The 9,601-nt window shown below is 42.3% G+C and overlaps 1 non-coding gene across 1 annotated transcript; it reads left to right on the plus strand.

The window, feature by feature from the left end:
- The first annotated feature begins 1,780 nt into the window (after nt 1-1,780).
- Nucleotides 1,781-1,862, plus strand: trnas-aga (transfer RNA serine (anticodon AGA)). The gene has a single exon. It is a non-coding gene; the product is annotated as a tRNA-Ser (tRNA).
- The last annotated feature ends 7,739 nt before the right edge of the window (nt 1,863-9,601 follow it).

Raw genomic sequence — 9,601 nt, forward strand, 5'->3', positions numbered from 1 at the left:
GGATGAGAGCCGGCAGCCATATTAATGTGTTACATCCCTGCCTCTGACTGCTGCTCCTGAAAATGACTAGATCTCTCCCATGAATGCGTCATTGATAATCATATAATAATATTTTATAACAAACACAGGAGTCAGCACTTAGTACACAGATACATAACAGGAATTGTACTTTTAACAGTTTGCTTTCATGTGGTATTTCTACCTGAATCTGAACACCTCCTCTACCCCAGTGCCACTGTATTGATTTAAAATGTCACAGTTGCCCAATACACAAACACAGTGAAGACCTGTTTTATATGCTCTGCATGTTCCTGACCACACACACACACACACACACAAACAGAGATGTGTATCAAGAAGGAGGGACGCAGACAAACTGGTAAGTGAAATAGGCCTGAAGATACTGAGAAGAAGAACCTGGAGTATATATATATATATATATACTCTTCTCCTCACATGTTTTTATTATCTTTATTGCACTTCTTCTCGCAGTTTAACATTTTGAACGCTCTGTTTATTTCCAAAGACTTTAAATAGGAAGTAAAGACCTTTTATAGATGATGGATGTTTTATATTGATCCTAAACTGGGAAATTCCTGTTACAGCAGCAAGGTATTGAGCACGTTACACACTAAGCATGGTGTTAAAAATATAAGAATAAATATAAATAAATATATATGTATATATTGAATATATTGAAATTCCCACAATATAAATGATGGTATATTAATATATATTTAATACAGTTTGTAGTAATGACTCTTGTTGAAGTGACGAGATGTTAACCAGGGTGTTTCTCGCCACAAGGTGGAGCTGTAGTTCACAGGGTTGACTTCAGCCTGGCAGGAAACTACCCTAAACCAACCAATCAGAGGGAATATAGTCCTATATATGTCCTCTCCTAATAAAGGTTCTCTCCCAACGTCAGTCAGGGAAATTTTCAATCGTACTGTCCATTACTACGGAGGCTCTGTAGGGACATTTAGGGGGAAATTATCACATTGGCCACGAGTTATGAATCTGTTCCTTCATAACAAAACCTGGCAGCTGAACTGAAGAAGCCTCCTGATGAGAGGTTTCACTCAATCACATGATGTCTTCTTTATTATCAGCTTTAGTTGGACACTCACTGTCTGACCGAACACTGAGGACACACTGTGGGGGACACGTGTGCAATTACTAGTCAATAAAGACACATGGACGTCGTGGTCCTGTATCTTGAGGTTAATCTCACTTAAATGGAGATGAACATATGAAACTAAGATTTATTATCAAGCCACGCACAACCAGTAGGCTACAAATCCATCTCTGCCAATTTAAACTTTTCCACCACCTCCTCAACTACACTTTGACTTCATGTTAGCATTAAGCTACATGACTGGAGCCTGTGATAACTACACTTTGACTTCATGTTAGCATTAAGCTACATGACTGGAGCCTGTGATAACTACACTTTTACTTCATGTTAGCTAACATTAGCTTTATGACTGGAGTCTGGGTCAACTCTCAGCAGCTCAACATCAGCCCCGGATGGTAAACAAGACTTTACTAAAACATGTATAAATGTATTTATTTGCTTCAACATACTTGTGTTGTTGCAACTTTCGTAAACACTGAGCCGCCATCTTTGCTGAGCGGAACTTCTCACGTGATCTGCGCGTGTGAGGACTTCGTGGATCATCGTTAATGTGTTGGCCGATAAAACGTTAGGACTTGTTCGGAATTGCTACACACTAGTATCGGATATATTATCAGTTTTTATATCGTCATGTAATATCCAGTTGTCGTGGCCGAGTGGTTAAGGCGATGGACTAGAAATCCATTGGGATCTTCCCGCGCAGGTTCGAATCCTGCCGACAACGAATAACTTTTTTTTTTTTTTAAATCAACAGAAACTTTTCGTTTTTCATGTTATCGATTCTCATTAGAAGAAGAACTACCTCAGAGGAACATCTGAGCTTTTAACAGTCAGGACCTCACATGATTGATTCTCACACTGGGAATCAGAAGAGCAACTGGAGTCATGGACGTGCATGCACCAGGGAGGACGTGCAGCTCTTCACCCTCCTCTTCCTCTTGTTATTCTCTCCCTGTGTGTGAGTGTGTGTGTGTGTGTGTCTGTGAGTGTGTGTGATACAGGACACATCTACACATCTGTCAGCTCTGCTCACAGTCTATAATCTGCTCCGTCCATTCTCCTCGTCTTTCTTCCTCATCTAGGTTGTGCCAGTGTGGACGCTTCTCAGCTCATTACTGCCCCCTGCAGGATAACAGAGTCACACTTCATATTTTGACGTGCAGCCCTGAATCAAACAGCAACTGGAAAATTGCTTTTGAGATCAGATGGTGGTTCTCGGTATGGTGCATCTGTCTGAGTTATACCTGCCACTCTCCAGGAAAACATGTCTGACTGTTTCAAGATGGCCACAGTCACAAAGTGTTCACACGGTGTGTTACCTGGCATCATGCAATCCAGACTCACCATATTTGGGTGTAAGTCCTGTAGTTTGGTTCTTCTTTATAAACTTTCCTTTTAAATGACTTAATGTTTTATCTTAATACTTTTCCTATATAAACGTACATTGCTTTGATGTATGTTGGCTACTTTTACTCTGGATACGTTTTAAATACACATATTTAATTTTTCATTGTCTTTACAAGGTGATGTTCTTTTTACAGACAAAATAAATAACTTGTCTTTTCAATATCTATTCAGTTGTGTTATTTTCTCAAACACAAAGCACACAACACCATCTGTATAAATCAAGATGTCATGCTATTGCAAACGTTAAAGTCACATAGTTATTAGAAACACTCCAAGACTGTTCTTATAAGGGAAGAGATCATAGTTCATATATGAAGTTTCAATCTTGAAGCCTGTTCAGGATCATGCTTCAGGTCATCCATGGATCATTCTGACAGACGCACAGGTTTTCCCAGCCTGTTTCACATGTAGGCATGTGTGTGTCTGTCTGACGGGCCGATCCCTCGTCTTTCATTAACCTCAAACACTTTGACCTTACCGAGTAAAACACAGAAGGTGCAGCCGCACTGACAATAATTACACATAAATACAACCTTTTGTGTTCTGTAGCCTGTTTGATGAATCTGAAATATCTGAAATAGCGAACAGATCCCCAGTTTTCACCTGAGGCCATGACCTCATTAAACCCTAAGGAAGAGTCTGTGAGGCTGCTCCAAATGAACCCCCCCGATGGTTATTGTCTAGTCCCACAGTTCATACTTTCACCTTCCTCTCCCTGCCCCCAAATTAAAAAACATAACAAAGTCAGAGTCTCTGGCAGTTCCAACCCCTGGGTACACCCCCATTTGTATACACGTGTGTGTGTGTTTGTGTGTGTGTCTGCACAACTGACCCAGTCAGTGTAATCCCGTCAGTTTCCTGTGCTCTCCTGCTGGTTTTCGGCTCAAATCCAGAGTGGGCCAGAGGCCAGGGAGGAGCAGGAAGGAAGTGTCTGTGACCGTCTGTGACTATCTGCTCTCATCTGAGGTGGAAGAATGTGGTGAATGTTATTTGTGGATGTTTAGTTCCCATCCTTATATACATACTCCAGAGAATGTCCAATTGGGTCTTACGCACACGAACAACACAGAAGAAGATTCTCTATTCAGACGCGTTCACAACAACACAAAAAGTGTTCAGGTGGGTGGGGGGGGGGGGGGGGCGGTTGCAGCGTTTGAAGTCTCAGCTCAGACTGACACAGACTTTCACTGGTTTCACTTTTGCTAGTCTCTGTAAAGGAAGCAACATTCATAGAATCCTCTTTAGCGAGTTGTCTTCAAAGTAAAAGCACAGTATTTGTTTCATTGCCGGAATTGCGTTACATCAAGCTGAATTGAAGAGCTTTTCTTATGAAAAAATAAAAGCAGTTTAGTTAATTATTTCAAACTCATATATAAACTACATATGTTAACAGTAATAAAGCAAATTCTGTTTCCTTTTGTGAAAAACATTGACTTTAAAATCTACATTGCAGATAAACCAGGTAGAACAGGATGAACACAAAGTTTTCTAACTTCCCTCTTCACCATAGCCTCGACACAACGTAGAACACACACATTTAAAGGTGAGAGTTTATTGTAGAACCGTTTGAGGACGACTCACTAATGACAAGGAATAATTCTGAAGTCGCTCTGGATCATTGACACAGGAAGAGAGAACAGCACATTCCAAACAGACGGGTTTAGCACAGGCACTGCACTCGTGAGATAAATACAGTAAACATCATTATACACCTCAGCATTACATAAACCCCAGAGACACACTCCCTATGCAACTACACTCAACACTAAACACTGACATCTGACACCTGCTCTAGAAAGACATGACTCCTCTTTGGGCTGCTCACTGTTTCAGACGTGTTTAAACTTGCTGGCTCGTCTTCCAAAGACTTCAAATACAGATGATAATGCACAGACCTCACTGTCAAACATTTTTCTATAAAGCCTCTGCTCCAGCTCTTGTCTGAAGCTACTGATTGTGCAGGGAGAGGTACAAGTGGTCAATGAAATAACAGCTAGATCAAATCAGTTTGCTGGGAGGCACAGGGCTGTCTTTCAGGAACCCACAGTCGGGGAAGGATCAGGCTGAATGACCAGAAGAGCCCTCGCATTGATTTTACAATCAGCAAACTGCTTCTCAACTGCTTTGGCGGGGGAAGGATTGGCCTATTGGTTGGAAAATTGATGTTGTTGGACACATGAGAAGTTTTGCACTCACAGGAACAAACAAGCACACAAACAAACACACATGTACAAGTCTTTTTCCTGACATTCTGACGATGTGTGTGTGTGTGTACAATCTTAACACCTCTGAAATTGATCCATTAGCTTCAGAATTGATAGCAACACAGACACCACACACCACACTAACACACAGGGGCCACCTTTGACTGAGCGTGTGCCTCACACACGCTGGTCCGTGAAAAAGGGTCATTTAAAGATCCACCGCCATCTGTTTTGGCCCCAGCATGCCATTTTCCCCCTCAGTCGGGGCCTTTGATTTAGCACAAAAGGGTAACATCACTTCCCTGTGTCCCGCTGTGCAACCAGACGCCCACTCTGAGCAGGTTACACAAATCAAACACTGCCGGGCATCCATCGTTTCATCATAGGTATGACCGCCGGTGTTGGTGTTAATCACAAACATTAGGGGTCCAGTGTGAACGCTGATGAGGGAACCTGTTTGTTGTGGGTGTTGCAGATAGATCACATCACCAGACTGGTGTAGAGGTCTGAGGCAGCAGGTGGATGATACATTCTGAAGTACTGCCTTCCAGCGAAGGTATAACAACAATCAGTATCTCTGGACACACCTTCAATTCAGCAAACATGCGTCATACTGTACATATCCACACTTTCTCCAAGATATCATTTAATCTGAGGGCATGAATCTGATGTGTGTCATCGTCTTTTAATTTGTATGCTTATGGAAATAGAAACTCCAATTTGAATGCACCTAGAGGCCTTTCTCAAAAAATCTTTGCCTTGCATCAGCCCCACTAATAAAGGCTCTGCATTTTTTCATGTCAACAGCAACATATCAAGTTTTTTAATTAGTTTAGCATTAAAATAAATCTCTCCTGAGCCAAAGAGCAAACTGTGGGATATTTTACATGTATATATATTTCAGTAAATCCACTTTCAGTTGGCTGATGAAGTAAATCCACTCTACCAGCCCTGTTTCCAGTTGCAGGCAGCTGTTTTAAACAGGAAGCTCTGGAAGAGACAGTTGACCTCCAAACAACAGATATTATGTTTTCCCATCAGGAGCTGGTAGAGACCCCAAAAAACAGAGCTAATAGATTATTACTGGACTTACATCATTCAACTGACCAGAGTCATCACTCTAAATAAAAATTAATGTTGCTCCAATTAAGCACAATATCTCCATGTCTCTGAGAAACCATTGTTTAGGTCCAAATAAAGCAGGTCTCAAGGTGTTTCACTTGCATTGCTCTGCCCACAACATGGAGACACTTTGACTCAAACACTGTGGCAGCACCTTCCTAAAGAAAAAACATGACAATTGACAATGGGAGGTGATGCAAAGAGAGGACAACAACAAACTACTAGTGTGTGTGTGTGTGTGTGTTTGTGTGTGTGTTTAAGTGTGTGAGACATTTTTACTGCCCAATAAATTGTTCACCATCTTCTCAGTGTTTTTTTAAATTGCACTTTACAGCTTCAGGTCAAACCAACTTGTTTCTTTGCCTTAGGATGAAGCAAACCAAAAAACATTGTTTACTTTTATGCATAAGGAATCTATACAATTACATGAGACTGCATTGCATATTAAATTAATTCAATCATCAACGTCTTGGAAAAACACGTCATTATACTTTCACCCAGTTTTGCCAAAAGCCTTTTTAACGGTTGCAGCAGTGCCACGCCCCATCCACCTACCAACCCCTGCAACTAAAATACTTCAGGTAGTTTTCCAAGGATTAAAAGCTCATTCAGTCGATGCAACTTGCAGCGGCATGTTTGTCGAAATGATGGAACATGTTGAGCGTAGCTGCTGCTGCAGTAATGTCACCCATGACTCATATCTACAGATTTATATATATATATATATAAAAGATCTGATTTGGGATATTTTCTTCAGCAACTTGAGGTGTGGCTAAAACTTTCAAAAAAAGAGGAATGCAGAATATTAAAAATAAATTTATGATGAGAATAAAAAAGATATTGGCTGTTGTTGGGATTTACAAAGCTCTAATACAAGTGCAGCACTGACTCGGCTGAGATTCGGTCATACACTTACATTTCTTAGCCTCTAGAGGGCAAATGCACACATGTCTTCAAGCTGAATTGGACACATCCATCCACTGCACTTTGTGTTTTTAAAAAGTTCTGTATAAGCTGCTGATATAATTATTTCTTTGTAATACTCTGCTACATGTAGCTGTAGGAAGGTTGAGGTCGAAGTGAGCTCTTAAATAAATGGAACAAGGAAGTGTTGTTATGAAATAGGAAAGTGACATCACTGGGAGCACTGGAGGAATTAAGGAAAGCAGTGGAGAAGATGCAGGGAGAGGAGGAAAAAGGGGGAAAGGGAGGGATGGAGAAAAGTGGGAGCGAACGGAAAGGAATAGAGAGGGACATGCTGGAAGAATGACAGGATGGGAGCGTCATTCCCTCCTCTCCGTCCCCAGGGGAGGAAAATGTGGAAAAGAGTCAGAGTTCAAATGCTAGGAACGGGAGGTCAAACTTTTATGTCGACAGAAGTGTGTGTCTCCGAGGAGCAGAGAGGAGAAGAGAAACACTGCTGTTGTTCAGTCAGAGGAGGAAGGAACTTGTTTGGCCCGAGTGTGTGTCCAGCACTGCCACTACACTGTGACAGCTTTGAAGCTCCAGCGACTGACCTCCAGAGAAGGTGTTAGTCCTGAATGTTGACATGTGAGAATCTGTCCATCCTCGGTACAGAGCTGCTGGACTGATGGAGTAGAGGACAGACAAACCTTCATGTCCACAAGGGAGATGGTCTCTTTTTAAGGGAGTAGTTCTACATTTTGGGAAAGTCACTTGGGAGAGAAGACACATCATAGGTATAGACACCTTAAAGAAAACCAAGGTTACAACTAGATAATGAAGCAAAAAAACTTACAATAATGGTAAACACAAGAATAATTCAAGTCAAATCCTGTTAGCGAACGAGTCACAGAGAACTCGTCTTCTAGCGGGTGTCAGGATCTATTTATTGAAAGCCTAGTCTTTGCTAGTTTCCAGGATTACCAACCCTGGCTTTAAAATCATCTGCTTGTAAAACATGGAAATACAGCCAGCCGTTTATTAGCCTGTCATAAAAAAAAATCCAATCTAGCTGCACCTATAAAGCTTTCCAAAAATCAAACATCATAAAGAAGTCATAGTGCGTCACATTCTGTCATTTTCCAATTCAGTTGCGTTTTTTTTAAAACAAAGAAGATATATAATGTGCTGAACTGAACCTTAGAGGAGCATTATAAACCTTTGGGCACAACCAGGCTAGCCGTTTCCACCTGCTTCCAGTCTTTGTGCTAAGCTATCTAGCACCACACTGTTACATTGAATATTTACTGTACAGAGATGAGAGTGGTGTCAATCTTTTCATCTAACCTGTTTGCATGAATGTGGTTTGGTTTTGAGTCCAGCTGCCGCTTCAGCCCATTGTCCTGAGGTGTTTCGTCACTGTGTGCACATGCAGGTCTCTGCAGACATCCTAATCTCAGTTTAGGTGTGTGAATACTTTATATTGATTTTAGGTGGGAAGGTGGCTGACCAAGCCTTTACCATATCAGCCTGAATCCAATAAAACTCAGGAGTGGGTTTGAATTCTTTCCAAAGTCTGCAGATAAAAAAGATTCTTGTCATATCTCTGTGTTCTTGCTGGGAAGTGAATCACACAGGTTAAACAGACACACATGCTCCTCAATCTCTTATAGGGAGATGCACGGAGGCACGTGGTGTTGCTACACACGGACACACATTCCTGTTTATCCCACACACATGTTTAGTAGGTCTGTTGAAAGAGTGCTGGTGTTGCTGCGAATAAGAGATTTACAGTGACGAGCGACAGAGAGAGAGACTGAGAGAGGGAGGGCAACACGCCAGGGCACAGATGAGCTCATTGTTGAAACAGGGATTTCCACATTTCCATGTCTGTGTGCCCCCATGCCATGACACAGAGCTGGAAAACAAGAGGGGAGAGGAAAGGGGCGCACACACACACACACACACACACACACACACACACACACGCAGCTGCATGCAGACATGATGCGCACACTGACACTAAAAAAGTAAGGTCCATGAAATCATTCATCATTCGCAGGACATCAGGGGGAAAGTTCAGTCGAGTTCCTGAAACACACAAAACACACACAGGACTGAGTACTGCCTTTTTTTTATTGTTGGGTCTCACACCCACAATTATGCAATAGTGTAATTTAAAAAGAAAAATACACATGGCAGAAAACAAAAGCCTTCACACATATTTTATAAAATAAGCCAAGCATGCACAGAGTGGAATGAAAACACACAGCAAGCGGGCATACAGACCGAAGGAGACACACAGACACACACACACACACAGACACACACACAGACACACACCAGCTCTACCTCTTTTCTGTCAATAGGGTTTGGCATGAACGGTCTCTATAGCAACCACACCCCGCCCCTCGGCTAGCAGGGGAGGTGTTTTGAAAGTTCACGTTGTGTGTGTCTGTGTGTGTGTGTGTGTGTGTGTGTCTATTCGTTTTTGTTGCCTTCTGAGGACCTTATCAAGTTTGTCAGGACCAGAGCTTTGGTCCCAATGAGACTAAACTTATTTTCTGAGGTCCTGGTGCAGGTTAGAGGTTAGAGGAGAGTTGTGGTTGGAGTTAGGCGCGTGGGTGTGTGTCGGTGTGTGTGTGTGTGTGTGTGTGTGTTTGTTTGCGTGTGTGTGTGTGTGTGTCTGTCGGGGAGCGACAGAAAGGGGCGTGGATGTGAATCAACTCCAAGAAGTAAAAGCAGCCGGACGTCCCCCTGCTCATCTGGAGCCGCAGCCGCAGCACCGAGCCGCAGTTCGAGTCCCTCCCGGTGAAGCATCCTCTCT

This window comes from Pleuronectes platessa, chromosome 14 (genome assembly GCF_947347685.1).
Source record: "Pleuronectes platessa chromosome 14, fPlePla1.1, whole genome shotgun sequence".
NCBI lineage: Eukaryota > Metazoa > Chordata > Actinopteri > Pleuronectiformes > Pleuronectidae > Pleuronectes > Pleuronectes platessa.